The sequence below is a fragment of the Balaenoptera acutorostrata genome, chromosome 2, assembly GCF_949987535.1.
Source record: "Balaenoptera acutorostrata chromosome 2, mBalAcu1.1, whole genome shotgun sequence".
NCBI lineage: Eukaryota > Metazoa > Chordata > Mammalia > Artiodactyla > Balaenopteridae > Balaenoptera > Balaenoptera acutorostrata.
Window position 1 is genome coordinate 123,399,949 of NC_080065.1, and position 9,259 is coordinate 123,409,207.

The 9,259-nt window shown below is 40.6% G+C and overlaps 1 pseudogene; it reads left to right on the forward strand.

The window, feature by feature from the left end:
- Window positions 1–3,713: 3,713 nt before the first annotated feature.
- LOC103008219 (sorting nexin-5-like) lies at window positions 3,714–4,623 on the forward strand (annotated as a pseudogene).
- The last annotated feature ends 4,636 nt before the right edge of the window (window positions 4,624–9,259 follow it).

Below are 9,259 nucleotides of genomic sequence, written 5' to 3' on the forward strand. Positions count from 1 at the left end.
AAAAGCAACCAGTTTTTTTTTATAATTAGTTTTTATTGTTTTTTTAAAATTTCTATTGGAGTATAGTTGCTTTACAATGTTGTATTAGTTTCTACTGTACAGCGAAGTGAATCAGCTATATATCCCCTCTTTTTTGGATTTCCTTCCCATTTAGGTCACCACAGAACACTGAGTAGAGTTCCCTGAGCTATACAGTAGGTTCTCATTAGTTATCTATTTTATACATAGTATCAATAGTGTATATATGTCAATCCCAATCTCCCAATTCATCCCACCGCCCCCTTCCCCCTCTTGGTGTCCATACGTTTGTTCTCTACATCTGTGTCTCTATTTCTGTTTTGCAAATAAGATCATCTATACCATTTTTCTAGATTCCACATATATGCGTTAATATACAATATTTGTTTTTCACTTTCTGACTTACTTCACTCTATATGAGACTCTCTAGGTCCATCCACGTCTCTACAAATGACCCAATTTCATTCCTTTTTATGGCTGAGTAATATTCCACTGTATATATGTACCACATAAAAAGCAACCAGTTTTGGGCTTCCCTGGTGGCGCAGTGGTTGAGAATCTGCCTGCCAATGCAGAGAACGCGGGTTCGAGCCCTGGTCTGGGAAGATCCCACATGCCGCGGAGCAACTCGGCCCGTGAGCCACAATTACTGAGCCTGCGCGTCTGGAGCCTGTGCGCGGCAACGAGAGGCCGCGATAGTGAGAGGCCCACGCACCGCGATGAAGAGTGGCCCCCGCTTGCCACAACTAGAGAAAGCCCTCGCACAGAAACGAAGACCCAACACAGCCATACATACATACATACATACATACATACATACATACATAAAAAAAAAAAGAATGTAAGCAGACAAGAATATCATTAAAAAAAAAAAAAAAAAGCAACCAGTTTTGATCCATAATTTAGTTGTGGCATACAGTATCTTTAGTTGCAGCATGCGAACTCTTAGTTGCAGCATGTGGGATCTATCTAAAGAGCCGCATTCATCAAGTAGATACACAGTATTTTACTGATCATTTCTGAGGCTAGATGTTTAGATCGCTTTGAAGTATTATATGATATATGATATGATATTACATTACATTATATAAGAAATGACACTGTGATCAAATGACACTGTGATAAAACTTTGACTGTGTTTTGGATTATTTCCTTAGGATAGATTCCTAAAAGTGGATCTGTCAGGTCAAAAGTTGCGAACATTTTTATTATGCCTGATGTATACTATAAACCCATGACAAATTCTTAAATACCTTTTGGCTCTAGGATATTATAATTCTACTGCTAAGAAATGAAAGCCCCCAATGGAAAACATTTTTTAAGGCAGGCAGAATAGTAAAAGTCAAGAAAGCAAGACTCTGAAATCAGATTGCCTGAGTTCAAATCCCAGTTCTATCACTTGCTATCTATATAGACATAAACAAGTTACTGAATCCTTCTGAGACAATGTACATAAAGAACAGGGTCTGGCATGTAGTAAGGGCTCAATAAATGTTAATCATTATCATTGCTTTTAGATTACCAAAAGAAGATGAATCTATAATTCGAAAAGCCAAGAATTATCCTCAAATAATACAGAGGAAATAAACATAAAACAAATGACAAAACAATACTCCTGTACCTAGAACATACGTAAGCAGGTTCATTTACTGTGAATACTATTTACACTACTGTGGTTATTAATTACATATAAATAAAAATAAATACCATTTTATTGAGTGCCTGTTCTCTTTAAAAAACTTTACATACACTGTCTCATTTAATTTAATCACCACAACAACCCTGTATGGTGGTAGTATTAATAACAATAACAATGATAGCTAATAATTTCCAACTGCTGATTATGTGCTATGCATGGCTGTAGATAATAATTTATTAATCATTATAAAACCTATGAAGTAGGGCTTTTCATTTTACTATTTTCCTCATTTTACAGACAATATAATTGACGTACACAGAGGTTAAAGAACTTGTCCAAGGTTACATAGCTAATAAGGTAGATATTATTCTATCCACTTTATAGTTAAGAAAACTGAGACTTAGGGACTTCCCTGGTGGTACAGTGGCTAAGACTCTGCACTCCCAATGCAGGGGGCCTGGGTTCAATCCCTGGTCAGGGAAATAGATCCCACATGCTGCAACTAAGAGTTTGCATGCTGCAACTAAAGATACTGTATGCCACAACTAAAGATCCCCCATGCCACAACTAAAAGATCCCACATGCCACAATGAAGATCCCACATGCTGCAACTAAAGATCCCATATGCCACAAGGAAGATCCTGCACACAGCAACAAAGATCCCGAGTGCTGCAACTAAGACCCAGCATAGTCAAATCTTTTTAAAAAATGAAAAGAAAACAGAGATGCAAAGAAAATTGTCTATAAAGGTAAGTAACTGAGGTAGGCTTTGAACCAGTATCTGTTAGACTCTCAATCCACATTCTTTTATTCTACCACTCTGCCAACTTTATGTGGATTTTCTGTGTACAGAGAATGCCCTATATAGATAACAAATGTTTAAGGCTGGCTTCCCTCATCCTTGCCTTCTTTTTCCACAAGCCATGGGATACTGAGGATGGTCTCATTTTAACATGTGCCTCTGAGAAGAATATAATTGGGAAGGCAAGCCCAACATGAAAGCCCATATACTGAAATGTGTCCTTTAAAATGATTCTTTCTTTCTCCCGAGGCATTATGTGTTGTAGTCCTTTGAGAATGCGTACCTGAGAGTTTCTAAGGCTTACCTTTCAGATACTTGGGGATTCCTAAACAGGTGCTTACAGCAACTCTTCTTCAAAAGATTTTTCAAACAGTTGCTACAGAAAGGTCTCATATTTCCCTCTGCCTCAGAAAGTCCTCAAAATTCTCACCACTTGGAGAAACAAAAGCTGCTTCAAGCCTCCCAAAACACCTGGAAAATACTCACATTTATAAAGAGACTGAACCCACAGGAAGAAACTGGGATTGAAGTCCTAACTCTTGAATAAGCTGATTGCTTCATCTTGGACAAACTATTTCCCTTCTCTGTGTCTCAGTTTCCTCTTCTGCAAGATGAGGCATTGGATTAGATGGTTTTCCAGGTCCACTAGAGCTCTGATTCAAGGACGAAAATTAAGGTGAGTTTGGAGTCTATAGCAGTGCAATCCCAGGGGGGAACAATTGTATGAAAGTCCAAAGCCCAGACTTGTAACCATTAACAGAAACAGATTTGCAACCATTAACTGAAACCCACCAGGGCTGGTTTAACTTCAACAGGGAAGGAAAGTGCCCTGGGATTCTGATTTAAGAATGCAAGTCGGGCTTTCTTGAGACGCGCCTCGCTGGGAGAGTGTCAGGGGCACCGCGTCCCCGTGGCAGCCTGCAGTCGGCGGCTTCAGCTCGAGGCCCGCATCGCCATGGCCACAGTTCCCAAGTTGCTGCAGCAGCAGGAGGAGGACCACAGCAAGCTGAGATCTGTATCAGTGGACCTGAATGTTGATCCCTTGCTTCAGATTGACATACCTTATGCACTCAGTGAGAGAGACAAAGTCAAATTTACAGTGCACACCAAGACCACGCTGCCCACGTTTCAGAGCCCAGAGTTTCTGTTACAAGGCGACATGAAGATTTTGTGTGGCTACATGACACTCTTACTGAAACTACAGACTACGCTGGGCTTATTATTCCGCCCGCGCCTGCAAAGCCTGACTTCAATGGCCCTTGAGAGAAGATGCAGAAACTGGGAGAGGGTGAAGGGTTTATGACCAAAGAAGAATTTGCCAAGATGAAGCAAGAGCTGGAAGCTGAGTATCTCGTGGTCTTCAAGAAGACTGTGTCTTCCCATGAAGTCTCTCTTCAGCAGCTCTCCTCTTACCCTGTTCTCAGTAAAGATCGCAACTTTCACATTTTCCTGGAATATGATCAAGATCTAAGCGTTAGGCGGAAAAATACCAAAGAGATGTTTGGTGGCTTTTTCAAAAGTGTGGTGAAAGCACTGATGAAGTCCTTTTTTCAGGAGTTATGGAGGTAGATGACTTCTCTGAACAAGAGAAGCATTTCCTCAGTAACTATTATGATAGGATCAAGGGTTCCTTTGCAAAGGCTGACAGAATGACCAGCACTCATAAAAATGTAGCAGACCGTTACATCCACACCGCAGCCTGCTTGCATAGCCTGGCTTTAGAAGAGCCCACGGTCATCAAAAAGTACCTACTGAAGGCGGCTGAGCTATCTGAAAAACTTAGGAAAGTAGAGAGTCGAGTCTCCTCAGATGAAGACTTAAAGCTGACAGAGCTCCTCCAATACTACATGCTCAACATAGAGGCTGCTAAGGATCTCTTATACAGACGCACCGAAGCCCTCATCAACTATGAGAATTCAAACAAGGCGCTGGATAAGGCCTGGTTAAAAAGCAAAGACGTCAAGCTGGCTGAGGCACACCAGCAGGAATGCTGCCAGAAATTTGAACAGCTTTCTGAATCTGCAAAAGAAGAGCTAATCAATTTCAAACAAAAGAGAGTGGCAGCATTTAGGAAGAATCTGATTGAAATGTCTGAACTGGAAATAAAGCATGCCAGAACGTCTCCCTCCTGCAGAGTTGCATCGACATGTTCAAGAACAACTGAACAAAGGATGTGAATGTGAAGAAAGCCAGCATCACTCGCACTCAGATCATTACCACGGAAGATTTATTGCCTTTGACTTTAATTTAAAATTATGTGAATAAATATTTTGATTTCTAAAGATCTTAACACTTACCCATGTTGGTTTAAAAATATTTCTACTGCATGCTACTTGGACACAACTAATCTTTATGCATTTAATACCTCAGAGTGGGTAGAACCTAAGTACTGGGTTCTCCTCTAATTTGTCTTTCGTAATTAAGAAAGGGTGCGGGAATCTCATGCCTTCTGGAGCCTGTGTAAGGAGTGGCCTGGCACATGCTGCCTCACTGTTCCATGTACCCATGCCCCTACAAACCGGTTACTTTAAGGTAGGTGCCGATTATAACAGATAAGTCAGCCACTTGTTACAGGTAAGAGACATTACATCTCTTCATTAGGTAATTTTCCCTTTCTTACTCTCCTGGTTCTTTAATCACCTTGAGTTGTTTGTACTAAAACAAGAGCAAGAAAAATCTCATATCTTTGTATACACCCTTTTCAGCCCCATTTTTGTAGTAGGGGAGAGAAGCATCTTAAGGGTATAAGAACAAGTAATAAGGCCTAATTTAGAAGGTGGCCAGATCTACATTAAGAAAGATGTGACCCCCTCCCTAAAGGGGGGGGGCCGTATGTGTGTGTTTGGACTTTTTATAAAGTGTACAATAAAATAATAATCCATGCTCTTAAAAAAAAAAAAAAAAAAGCAAGTCCTGGGAATTCCCTGGTGGTCCAGTGGTTAGGACTCTGCACTTCCACTACAGGAGGCACAGGTTCTATCCCTGGTCACCTGCAAGCCGCATGGCACTGCCAAAAAAAAAAACAGAATGTGAGACCTTTGAGAAACTATTTAACATGGACTTGAAGGATTTGGTGGAGGAATGTAGGCAGTTGGTAAAGGAATAAATCTTCTTCAACTTTGCAGAAAAGAGCAAAGCAGCATCAAATCCCTTTCATATGTTTTTCCCTGTGCTAAAGATAGGAGCAAAGATAGGCTCCTGCTGCCACCTTGTGGCACACTGGACAGCTTAGAAGGGAGGGTTTACTCAATCTGGGTCCCCCCCAGTCTAAAATACCCTCAAGAAACCACATCTTCTTTCTCCCTTACAATTACACAGAGCTTGATTACTCACAAAACACTTTCAACCCTATGATCTCATTTCATTCTCCCAGCAACTATGTTGAGTGGCAGGAAGGAGTTATAATGCCATTTTACCAGACAGACTATGTGATTTACCTACCGTCACGGTAACTGGCAGTCAGGACTTGAACACACATCCTGACTCTAAATGAGACAGTTCATTCATTACTATGTAGGAGTGGGGATGAAACAGGTTCAGGTATGCTCTAGGCCTAGGAATTTGAGAGAGGGAAGCTTGGGAAAAGGAAAGCTCAATTTCTTGTGCAGACACAACTGGTCACAGGCTACAGTCAGGCTGCATGTCTATAGAAAAAGACATCCAAATAAGCCTGGATTCCTGCCTTCCTTCCTGGTTTGCACATTCTTGGTTAACATCTCTAGCCACTCCAGCTGGCCTCCCTCCCTCTGCTCCCCAACCCCAGCCTATACATCGGGGCTCAAGACTTATAGCTAAATGCTGAACACCAAACAGATCCCAGGCAAGGGAGCCACAACATCCAGAAATCAGCAAGAACTACTGGGAGCACTGCTGTGTCCCTGGGTTAGAGCTCATAAGATTTGTGGCTCAGCCAAAATCTTCTTATAAGTTTTCATGGGAAGCCCAATTGGCTTGTCTCATAATGATGTCACACTCACTGAAACACAAGGGGCAATGCTGGGGTTACATGATTTACCAACGGGCATATAGGAATGGCCTAAAATTAATCTGAGTGTCCAATTACTCCAAGGCAACCATAACTTCTTTGATATGGAATTACAAAGCCCAGTGCCTAAACCTTCCACCACCATAGGCATTCCTTTTGGTTCATTCATTCAGTCATTCCCTAAGTGAGTAGAGCACATTCACCAAATGAGTAGGGCACTGTTATAATCCCTTTGATTGAGATTTTGTTGCCTAGTGGTGAACAGAGGGAAATAAGGAAAGAACATAATTACAAATGCATGTGAGATATATATATTAAGTACTTGGGGGTTAGGAGGGAAAAATAAGATTCCTTCTGGTTTGGGTGTTAGGGGATTGGGGGCAATAAGTGGATAAAGAATGATTTCACAGATACAGAACACAAAACACTTTGCAGTCTGGCCTTTACAAACCTTCTCTGCCTTCTCTCCAGCTACTACTTTGTTCTTACCCTACCATATTCCAAACATAAATTTTCTTCAGTAATTTAAGGATTAAGAGTTTAGGCTTTGGAATCAGATAGATCTTGGTTCTAATCCCAGCTCTGACACATTATACAACCTTGGGCAAAGCTGGAACTTCCCCAAGCCTCAGTTTCCTGATCTGCAAAGTGGAGATTACAGTAATACTCATTTTAAAAGGTTTTTGTAAGAGTCAACTGATATCATGTATGCAAAGCACCTAGCTTTGTGCTAGATGCACAGTAAAAACATAGTAAATAGCAATCCATATTGTTAGCTATCTCTGTGCCTTTGATCTTGTTTTCTTTGCCTGAGATTCTCTTCATATTCTCAGACTGTTTTACCCCTATTTCTCTTTGAGAGCCATCACAAAAGTCTATTTTCTTGAGTGCCCAGCTGTCCCTCACTGAGTTCAGAACCTTTGTTCATACCTACCTGTGTTTATGTGATATCAACTTGTATTTGTTTATGTCTGTCTTTCACGTCTGTGAGGCTCCAGAGGACAGCAACTGAGTCTTATTCATTATGCACTAGCACCTAAGCACAATACATGACTCATGGTACCACTAGAGAAATTACTGTTGAATAAATAAGATAATATTTGAACTGGATCTTAAATAAGTAGGATTTATTATTTTTAGTATTTATTTATTTATTTGGTTGCACCAGGTCTTAGTTGCAGCAGGCGGGCTCCTTAGTTGCGGCTTGCAGGCTCCTTAGTTGCAGCTTGAGGGCTCCTTAGTTGCAGCACACAGGATCCTTAGTTGTGGCATGCAAACTCTTGGTTGCGGAATGCATGTGGGATCTAGTTCCCTGACCAGGGATTGAACCTGGGCCCCCTGCATTGGGAGCTCAGAGTCTTAACCACTGTGCCACCAGGGAAGTCCCCAATAAGCAGGATTTAAAGCATACTTCCAAATGGCCTTTTAAATGTGAATAATAACCTATTAATGTTGTACACTAAACCACTGGAACCCACTATATTGAATAGCAAGCATTAGCCTTAAGATGGGCTGACAGCATCATCCACCACAGTACAAACAGCAGAAGCAAGAAGAAATAAAATCCTGAAGTCTGTGGAACAAAAACCACAATCACAGAGAGTCAAACAAAATGAAACAGCAAAGGATTGTGTCCCAGATGAAGGAACAAGATAAAACCCCAGAAAAACAACTAATTGAAGTGGAGATAGGCAATCTTCCAGAAAAAGAATTCAGAATAATGATAGTGAAGATGATCCAGGATCTCAGAGAAAGAATGGAGGCAGGTGTCAGGAAGTTGCAAAAAATATTCAACAAAGACCTAGAAGAACTAAAGAACAAACAAACAGAGATGAACAATACAATAACTGAAATGAAAACTACACTAGAAGTAATCAATAGCAGAATAACTGAGGCAGAAGAACAGATAAGTGACGTGGAAGACAGAATGGTGGAAATCACTGCCACAGAATAGAATTAAGAAAAAAGAATGAAAAGAAATGAAGACAGCCTAAGAGACCTCTGGGACAACATTAAACACACCAACATTCGCAGTATAGGGGTCCCAGAAGGAGCATAGAGAGAGAAAGGACCTGAGAAAATATTTGAAGAGATAATGGCTGAAAACTTCCCTAAAATGGGAAAGGAAACAGTCACTCAAGTCCAGGAAGTGCAGAGAGTCCCAGGCAGGATAAACCCAAGGAGGAACGTGCCAAGACACACAGTAATCAAACTGATAAAAAATTAAAGACAAAGAAAAAATATTAAAAGCAACAAAGGAAAAATGACAAATAATATACAAGGGAACTCCCATAAGGTTATCAGCTGACTTCTCAGCAGAAACTCTGCAGGCCATAAGGAAGTGGCATGATATATTTAAAGTGATGAAAGGGAAGAACCTAGAACCAAGAATACTCTACCCAGCAAGGCTCTCATTCAGATTTGCTGGAGAAATCAAAAGCTTTACAGACAAGCAAAAGCTAAGAGAATTCAGCACCACCAGACCAGCTTTGCAACAAATGCTAAAGGAACTCCTCTATGTGGCGAAGAGACCAGCAACTTAAAACAATCTTGTACACATATAGACTGCTATATCAAAACCTCATGGGAACAGCAAACCCAAAAACTACAATAGATACACACAAAAAAAAGAAAAAGCAAGCCAACCTCAACACTAAAGATGGTCATCAAACCACAAGAGAAGACAACAAAAGAGGAAGAGAAGAAAAAGACCTATCAAAACAAACCCCAAACAATTAAGAAAATGGCAATAGGAACATTCACATCAATAATTACCTTAAATGTAAATGGATTAAATGCTCCAACCAAAAGACAC